The following is a 9,714-nucleotide window of genomic DNA, read 5'->3' on the forward strand; positions in this document are numbered from 1 at the left end:
ATTAAATATTACAATTTGAGTTTTACTCAATAAGTTATTACATAAATAAAAATAAATATTTTTTTAAAAGCCAATAATTATGAGGCAAATATTTTATAAATATTATCAGCTTCACAAATTCTTCAATTAGATATAATATCCCTTAATTTAATAATAATAATTTGTAAAACTGAAAAATAATCTGTATTACACTCGTATTATACCCACTTACCAGTTTGTGTTCACTGGAATTAAAACAAACGTTCCACTTTGTGTTTACTGGAATTTAAACTAACATACCACTTTGTGTTCACTGGAATTTAAACTAACATACCACTTTGTGTTCACTGGAATTTAAACTAACATACCACTTTGTGTTCACTGGAATTTAAACTAAAATACCACTTTGTGTTGACTGGAATTCAAACAAACGTTCAACTTTGTGTTCACTGGAATTTAAACAAACGTTCCACTTTGTGTTCACTGGACTTTAAACTAACTTACTACATTGTATTCACTAAAATTTAAACTAACATACCACGTTGTGTTCACTGGAACTTAAACTAGCTAAGTCATTAATTAAAATTGCACATTGTTTGATGTATTGCTGTGCTCTTATTATTTATTTGGTCGTTTATCCACTCTCCTCCATAACTCTGGAGCGTTGCAACATTTTCTCTTTAAGAGCACTTCATATTCCTTTAACATTTGCCAGAGCTGCGTGTGTGTGTGTGTGTGTAAATGTAAAAGTGTGCCCCATAGAGTTGAGATCCTCTTTGAAAATGGTTATTGAAGTATTTATAGTGGTTTCAATAAACGCCAATAAAGGATGAAAGAACCACTTTTTTGACTTACCTTTTTGTAAAGTTTTTTAAAAGACCTTAAGTTTAAAGTTTAATTTCAGTAATATTGTTGCTCGGGGCTATGAATGGTTTGTAGTAATGTTTAGAGGTTGTGAATTCTAGTGTACCTGAAAATTGGCCTTTTTAAGGTGGAAATAGTATTATTCTGAAGAATTGAATTGAATTGTCATGTCTTCCTTGAGCATCTACGACTTCTTTATACTCCACTACTGTATACCACGTGGTTACTATTAAAAAACTACATAATATCGACTTTTATTCAACTCCGTTTCTCATTATTCCAGTGTAGAGATAATTCGTTGAGTCTTCCTCGGACATCCCCGATTTCTTCTACCATTCTCTATAACAACTCTCTGAGTATTCCTGATACTAATCGGATTAAACTTTGAAATTATCGGCGAAATCGGTCCAGTAGTTTTTGAGAAATCTAATGTAGACAGTAACCTTTCTCCTGTTTTGAAGGTCAAATATGTAAAATTTCATCAGTCTCTGAATAAAACTGTAGATTTGTATACAAATCAAATCCACGCCTCCCACCACAGACAATCTTCTATATATAAGTAGATAGAAAGATTTTTCTTTATCTGTATGTGTTTGCTTTTGGTTGAATATTGGTTTTCGTAGACGATGCAAAGAAAAAGGACATAAAACTTTTTGTTGTTTGTTTTTGGGGTGTTATGCCGTGTTGCGCTAACTCCTTCTTTAGCCGACGTTTCGGACAGCGTTGCAGTGTCCATCATCGGGGCAGATCCGGTAGATCCGAAGATGTAACGCTGTCCGAAACGTCGGCTAAAGAAGGAGTTAGCGCAACACGGCATAACACCCCAAAAACAAACAACAAAAATGCTTTTGGCCGTGAGAATCTAAAAACTTACCCGACATAAAACTTATTTACATCATTTTCGTGTACTTGCCTAAGACCACAGGTTTTATTACAGTCATCTTAATTAACTTTTTTCCCTTATTATGTGCATAGTGATACTGTGACCTATTAATTTATAACTTTTTTCCATACTATGTGCATAGTGATACTGTGACCTATTAATTTATAACTTTTTTTCCATATGATGTGCATTGTGATACTGTGACCTATTAATTTTGTTTTCTATATTATGTCCATAGTGGTACTGTGACCTTTTCATTTATAAAACAAAAGCCACCTACATTTATTTGAATTTACCGTATTGATCTTCTGTACGAATTTCTGAGTGCGTCGAGATGCAAACCGTAATAATAGCATCCATTGAAAAGAAAAAATCAAGAATTACCCCCGTAGTATAAAAACTATAAAGTTTGTTAAGCGATTGTCCCACCTGGACCGCGATTTTTTTTTCACTATTTAAACTCCATTTTATTTAATACCAGCTGACCTGTACCCAGCGTTGCTCTGTGACTCAAAGTGGTTTAGGGTAAAGTTTTTCGGTTGTGATTTCTAGAGTACGTAACAACTGGGTGCATTTTTTAGGTATTTTTAATGAAATATTCTTATTGTACTGTAATAAGTGTTTATTTCACTTGATCGTGTCATGTCCACGACCTGTTCAACTATTCACTTCCAAGTCATACATTCTCCTTACACCTCTTCCTTCGTTTTGCCACAAATAATTATTTGATTCGTCTCTTCTTCGGGCATTCCCGACTTCTCTACCATTAACTTCTTTTAGTATCATTGTTACATTGTTAACTAAACTACACTATATCGACTTTATTTCGACTGCGTGTCTCATTTCAGTGCAAAGATAATGCGTTAGTCTCTGAAGCGTCTCCGACTTATTATACCATTCAAACCTCTCTCTTAACACTCCTGGCACTAATAAGAACAAACTCAGTCTGGTCTTCTATGTAAGTAAGTTAAAATTTGTGGTTGTATGTATTTTTGGATGAGAAGTCTGAAAAAAAAATCTTTTTTTTATCTTTAACAGCGCCACCCGTCGGGTCCGAAACTATCCTACCTTTCATACTGGAACCAACCATGCACATTCAAATCGGTTGGGCGGTTTCGGAGATTAACGTGTACGAACAGAGTAACACGTGATTTTTATATATTTTGTTTATTTATTTATTTATTTAACGCCCAGAGGGCTTTTACATGGTTTGTAGTATAATTTTAATTTGACAGATACTTTGAAACATAAAAAATAAGAATAAAATTACATTTGATAAAAGCTATGCAACAAGTCATACAAACACAAGAAACAAAAACAGAAAATTACAGCTCTTTGTAGGTTAACATGGTGTGTTTCGGAGTATTGTTGAAATAAATGTTTTAAATGATCCACAAAACTTGCCAAGTTGGTATTGAATATGTCAACATCACCCAAGTAATGATTTCCCATGGTGTGAAGTCGTTGTATCGGAGAGTGGGCAATGTAGTTACGCTTATGTGTGCTGCTGTAGAATATTGTATTTTGTCGTGTTGTTACTGTAGGTGTATGTATGTTTATAAGTTGCAGGAGTTCACAACAGTCGAATTTAAGTTAAGTATTTTGAATAAGAACGTTAAATCGTTTATTTTACGTCTATCTTCTAATGTATGTATTTTTAGAGAATTTAATAAGAAATTGTATTTTAAGTTTATATTACTATAGATAATGTATTGTTTGATCCAGTGATTAAAAAAATTGTTATTGTGAATATATCTTAATGTAATATTTTTAGACGTCAGCAATTTATCATCACTCAGTAGGTCAGTTTATTTATTTTTTATAATATTCATTACATAAAATATGCAAGGAAAGTTTTGACTGTCCAACTAGGAAGGTTTCCCGTTTTAGAACATTCAAATTAACAGGTTTCAAATTATCCTAGAGGAATACAGGATTTAAGAATAGAGAAAATAAGTATGTAAAAGCGATGATACCACTAGGCGTTCGTGATAAATAATTATCAGATTACATTTTTTAGTAATATTTCTCAATCAGTCTTGCCTAGATCTAATAACCATTTGTTATTTTTGGACCGAAGGATGACAATTCACACAGTTTCAGCTGTGAGGGGATATTGTTATATATTTTAGGAAAAAGAAATGAGGATAGTTTTAATTAAATTGCACTTTATTTTGACCCGTAACTAATTGTAACTAATCGAGTTTCCTACCAAATATGTAACAATAAGCGATTATTATTATTTTGTGTTTTTTTTTAAATGCTTTTAACATTGTTGCTTTGACTCCATATTCTACACAAAAAAACTTTGCAAATTGCTCAAAGCCACAACCACAACAAATAGATTTATTCCTATTTTATTTAAATTTGTAATTAATGATTTGTTTATTCGGGTAGTCAATAATAATAATAATAATACAATGATGACTTGCATAGCGCCGTTTTTGTGCAAAAACACCTCAAGGGCGCTGATATAGAACGTGGATGTATTGTTTTCTGACGGTGGACTCACCTAGTATTTTTGATGTCAGTGGTCATCACTTAAGATTTATCATTGAGCTGCATTTTCAAGTATAGCGGTTTAAATTGCATCAGTTTTATTGATGATACCTATTAAGAATTTTATTGAGGAACATAAAACACGTAACAATGAATAATGATTTCAATCATCCACATTGTACAGCAGAAGGTAACTAATATATTCTTTTCCAATTCCTGAAACGAAGTTCTTTCAATGATTTGGTATGCGAAATAAATTTAAAAACATCTTCGGCTCTATTGAACCGAATCTACTGAAATGTTGGAATTCTACTGAAAATGATGCCCTGAATATCTACAAACGTAAAATTTGTGCGAAAAATCATCTAATTTATGGGTAAAATGTAAGCCTTTGGTTCGGTTTAGAATCCTCTTTTCTCCGGCTTTATGGGACCGAATTGCCTGATGTTTTTTGAAATAATAGAAATATTCCTTTCTGAAACATTTTTTTATATTCATCAGACATAACACAGGAACCTCCCCAGCAGCATGGCGGGCGAAAAAATATTCATACACTTTTTTTTTATATTTGTAAAACTTTTTTGTTTCACATGAAAAAAGGAAAAAAAAACATTAAAAAAATACTAACAAAAACCCGTGAAAATTCACGGGGTATTATTGAGAAAACTTACTGATATAAAATACTGTTAATTTAAATCTGGTCAAATTCTACGTTTTCATGTTAAAAATGGTACTGCAGGCCTTTAACTAATGAATTGAGTTCGTAACAAAATATCAGTTAAAAGCGAATGTTTTATGAGGACGGCGGAACACGTGTTCATACAAATACTGATATTGTCGCATTCCGTCATGATATTTATTAGGAAAAGAACACGCGTTCTCGATATATTCTAAATTACTAATATTTTATCAGGAAATGTGCATCCTATCACTTTTTGAACAGGATCATTTTTCTCCCTTTATAATTAATTGTATTATCTGTAAATCTCGTTGCCTTACAAAAACAAATGTTTTCGATTTTCTTTTTAATGTAATTTTATTTTTTTGTTGACAAATTAGAGATGTCTAAAAAATGTAGTAATATCAATAGTAATGGAGGGTGAAATAGCAACTGTAAATCATGTAATATGCAGGTTTTTTTAAATAGTACTGTGTTCAAAGTTGTATCTTCTCCAAGCTTAAATTTTCTAGTAAAAGTACGTATCTGAATTGACCTACCAGGTAAATCTCTCTAAAATATAAACAAGCAAAAAATACGCATAACAGATAAAAAATGACTAATTAATAAAATAATTCCTAGTTTAAGTATTATTTGACGCATTACGCAGGAATACAATTTGAAATGACGCAATACACCGACAAGATACGGTTTGGGAGCGGAATTTGAATGTAATGATAATGAATGTTCATCTGGAGCAGTAAATATATCAATATATTACCTATTCGGGGGATATTATGCTTTCAACTTGTATGCCAAAAGCTGTTGTCGGATTACATATATAAAGAAAAAGTAGATCACACACACAATACAAGATTTAGTCAAAATTAAGGTATATGCATTCCAAAAATTACTAATAAATACAGCCAACGAACATTAACTGGTCTTTATACCTTCTGTATTTAATAAGATGCCAATGCATATAAAAAACGAATCAAATTACACTACAAAAAAATGCTAAAAAATGGTTAAAAGGTTAGTATCCATTGATTGTATATATGTATACAAATCCATTAATTAGATACATTTATATATTTTAATACATCCATTGATTGTATACATGTATATGTGTATATAATTCCATTGATTGGATATACGTATATAAATCCATTAATTGTATATATGTATATAAATCCATTGAAGGATATATGTATGTAAATCCATTGATTGTATATATGTAATTAAATCCATTTATAGTATATGTCTATATAATTCCATTGATTGGATATATGTATATAAATCCATTATTTGTATATATGTATGTAAATCCATTGATGGATATATGTATGTAAATCCATTGACTGTATATATGTATGTAGATCCATTGACTGTATACATGTATATATATGTACATAAAGCCATTATCGAGTGTATATATTTATATAAATTCAATGATTGTATACATGTATATAAATCCATTGATTGCATTCATACATATATGTATATAAATCCATTGATTGCATGCATGTATATATTTATATAAATCCATTCATTGCATACATGTATAAATGTATATAAATATGTCTACGAGTGTGTTTAAGTATGTTGTGAGCCATTGAGTGTGTGTATGCGTATGTTGGATGTGTTATATCTATCTGCCTGTGCATTTTATGCCTTTGTATTGTAGTCAATTGAAATGTTATTCTTCTGTATCTCTTTTCTATATTGTGATTTCTTGTTAAATGCGTGCTTTAGTGTTATGATTGATGTTGTAAAATTTACCTGCTAACAAACTGCTTTCGCAGTTAAACTTACAATGACGAGAAAAAAACTCATATTTTCGACTGATGGAATTTTACGTGAATTTGGTCGTTAGTGTGATTTTATTTAATTTTTTGTAAATTATTATTTAACTTTGCTATAAATTCACAACGATCAGATCTGTTGTTATGTCGGTATGTAACAGGTACTAGTTAGTTTATTTCAGGGTGACTGGTTCATTTCCCGTCATTAGAAAAATCAAAAAAAACATGGCTTTGTTGTGAAACGCTGCATTCCTATCGGCATGTTCATTCACGATTTTCATTGTTGTGTGTAAAATAACGCAGCAGGTGTTTCAATTATTATGAGTATTATGGTAGCTTGTTAAGAGGAAGCTACAAGCCAAAAATGTGTATATTCTTGGTATACCTTTTATTGTAAGTAATACGCATTAAAATCGCTTGACTAACGGAGTCTAGAAACGTTCGATTTCAAGCACAAAACTTTTTGTTATTTATTTTGTAAATAATTTTATAAGAAAGCAAAAAAGTTAATCAAGTGAAACAGTCACATATATTCTTAGCCATAACACTGTATTTTTTTTAAGTTGTTTCTTATGCGTTAATACATTTCTATTAAAAAATTAAAAAATTTGTAGTTTGCAGTTATATTTTTTATTGACTAATCGGTTTTTTTATTTGTATTCTTCTCAAGCGAAACTATAGGAAAACCTTCAATTTATCCAAAGCATATTTTTTGGTATTCATAATGTACATCAATTCGTTATTAAGATTAATCAAAATAGTGATTTGGCATTAAGCTTCGCCTCAAAGCAACAATTCATTATTGAAGAATCAAGAAATAGGAAGATGTATTTACAATCCAATACCAGAAATTCTCAGTCATTTCTTTTAACGAAAATTAGTTGTTTCATCGTCAAAATACATATATTGTACAACAATCAAAATAATTAAAGAAATTCTGTCCATTTCGCCTTTTAAATTTAATATGTCTGTACGTGTTTTGGGCTTCGCCCACTTTAATTAAAGTTCAATGGAAGATGTTTTTTAATAAGAAAACGAGTGCCGTCATTTTGCGCATATTAAAACGTTAATTAAAAATGCTTATCGCTAAAAAAAAATAAAGCGATGTTTTTATTTATATAATATCAAAGATTTAAATAATTTAATTATGTACGTAGCGTTCTGTTGTGACATTGGTGAATATTTTATTTTATTATTTAGATACTGAATCAGTTTATCAATTTACTAGCTGATGTGTACCCGGCGTTGTTCGGGAATATTTGAGTTTGTAAGACTGTTTTAAATATACAATTCCATAGTATTTTTGTTGTTTGTTTTTGGGGTGTTATGCCGTGTTGCGCTAACTCCTTCTTTAGCCGACGTTTCGGCCAGCGTTGCAGTGTCCATCATCAGGGCAGATCACATCTTCGGATCTACCGGATCTGCCCTGATGATGGACACTGCAACGCTGTCCGAAACGTCGGCTAAAGAAGGAGTTAGCGCAACACGGCATAACACCCCAAAAACAAACAACAAAAATGCTTTAGGCCGTGAGAATCTAAAAACTTACCAATTCCATAGTACATTATTTTGATGAATCTTTTAAGGTTTAGCCAGCGTTAGGAATTTAAGCGCCCGAAAATACATTTTTACGACTTGTTTACAAAACATCGACTTTTCTCTACTTTATATAAACGAAGTATGCATGTATTATATATATAAACCTTTCTGAAGAAATTCTCTAAATGATAGTGAAAAGCATATCAAAATCCGTTGCGTAGTTTAGAAGAACTAAGCGCACACACAGACGCGGAGAGCGACTTTGTTCTATACTATTTAGAGATTATTCGTCCACTTAGATGCAATCAACTAAACAAGTGAACAAATAAAACAATTGGATTATTTTATCTATTTACCTAACTCTTTATATTCATATAACGTTACACGGTAGTAGTACCTACTTGCCAACTGGCAATTTTTCCAATTGAAAGATAACGTCATTTTAACATCAAATTAATATCTTACGTCTATCTGTAGGTACCTATTTTTACGAAGATCAGTGATTTTTTACTGTACTCAATAGTCTATCTTTTATCTATGTATCTTCTATTTGTATAAAGGAGAGTATCCTTGGTGGTACGACGGCCGCGTGGCGGACACGGGACTAATATGATTTTTATTCTAATTTACAGAGATTGATTAAATTTTCCACACTTGGCCTTCGAAACAAGAGAAAGGTCACTCTCCGTATGAGATTTCGAAAAACTTTCTGTAAAGCCCGGGAAACGCCGGGGACTTCAGTGGATGGACTTCATTTTTTAACAGTGTGTTAAATTTTCATTTAGATGGGTTATCTGGTCTCCAAATTTAAATTGACTGATTTTTGTGATTTCCGTATTAGAGTCCTAACTTCCTGAATGGCAATTTCAATTTGGGGTTGTTTGTGAGGCAGAAAGAAGCGGGGAAGGAGATGAGGGAGGGGAAAGTAGGAAAATCCCATTCAATTCAGATCTGGTCACTAAACACCGCTAAAGCCATTTCAAGCAACTTTTTGTAAATGAATGGTGGTCCCTGCCCATGGCAATACCGAGAGTACCTATAAGTACTATTTAGTTGGGAACTACTACCTACTCTTATATGGGTTTAACTACTTATCTTGAGACAAGTCATTTATCCTACCTTTGTGACGGTCACCTCGCCGCTGCCATATCGCGGAAATGTTATTTTGACTTGGTAGGTCCACTGTAAAATGGGTTAAAATCAAGACTGTCCAATCAGTCGCCACATTTACTTAAACCGCCTGGCAATTGCAGACGCTGTTAATCGATCAAAGTCATTCGCGATACTAATTCTAGGCACGGAGTTATAAGGAGGCAAGTCGATAAATACCTAATTAAGAAAAGATTTAAAAAAAACATGTATTTTTAATCATTGTTACTTTACTGATCTAATGCAGAAAATATAACTGCTGTGTTATAATTGTTCTCTATATTTCTTTTAAGAAGACGAAACTTACGTAATATTGTATATTTCATCAAAAATTATTC

Source organism: Hesperophylax consimilis, chromosome 12, assembly GCF_061612785.1.
Source record: "Hesperophylax consimilis isolate HC1 chromosome 12, BYU_Hcon_1.0, whole genome shotgun sequence".
Taxonomy (NCBI): Eukaryota; Metazoa; Arthropoda; class Insecta; order Trichoptera; family Limnephilidae; genus Hesperophylax; species Hesperophylax consimilis.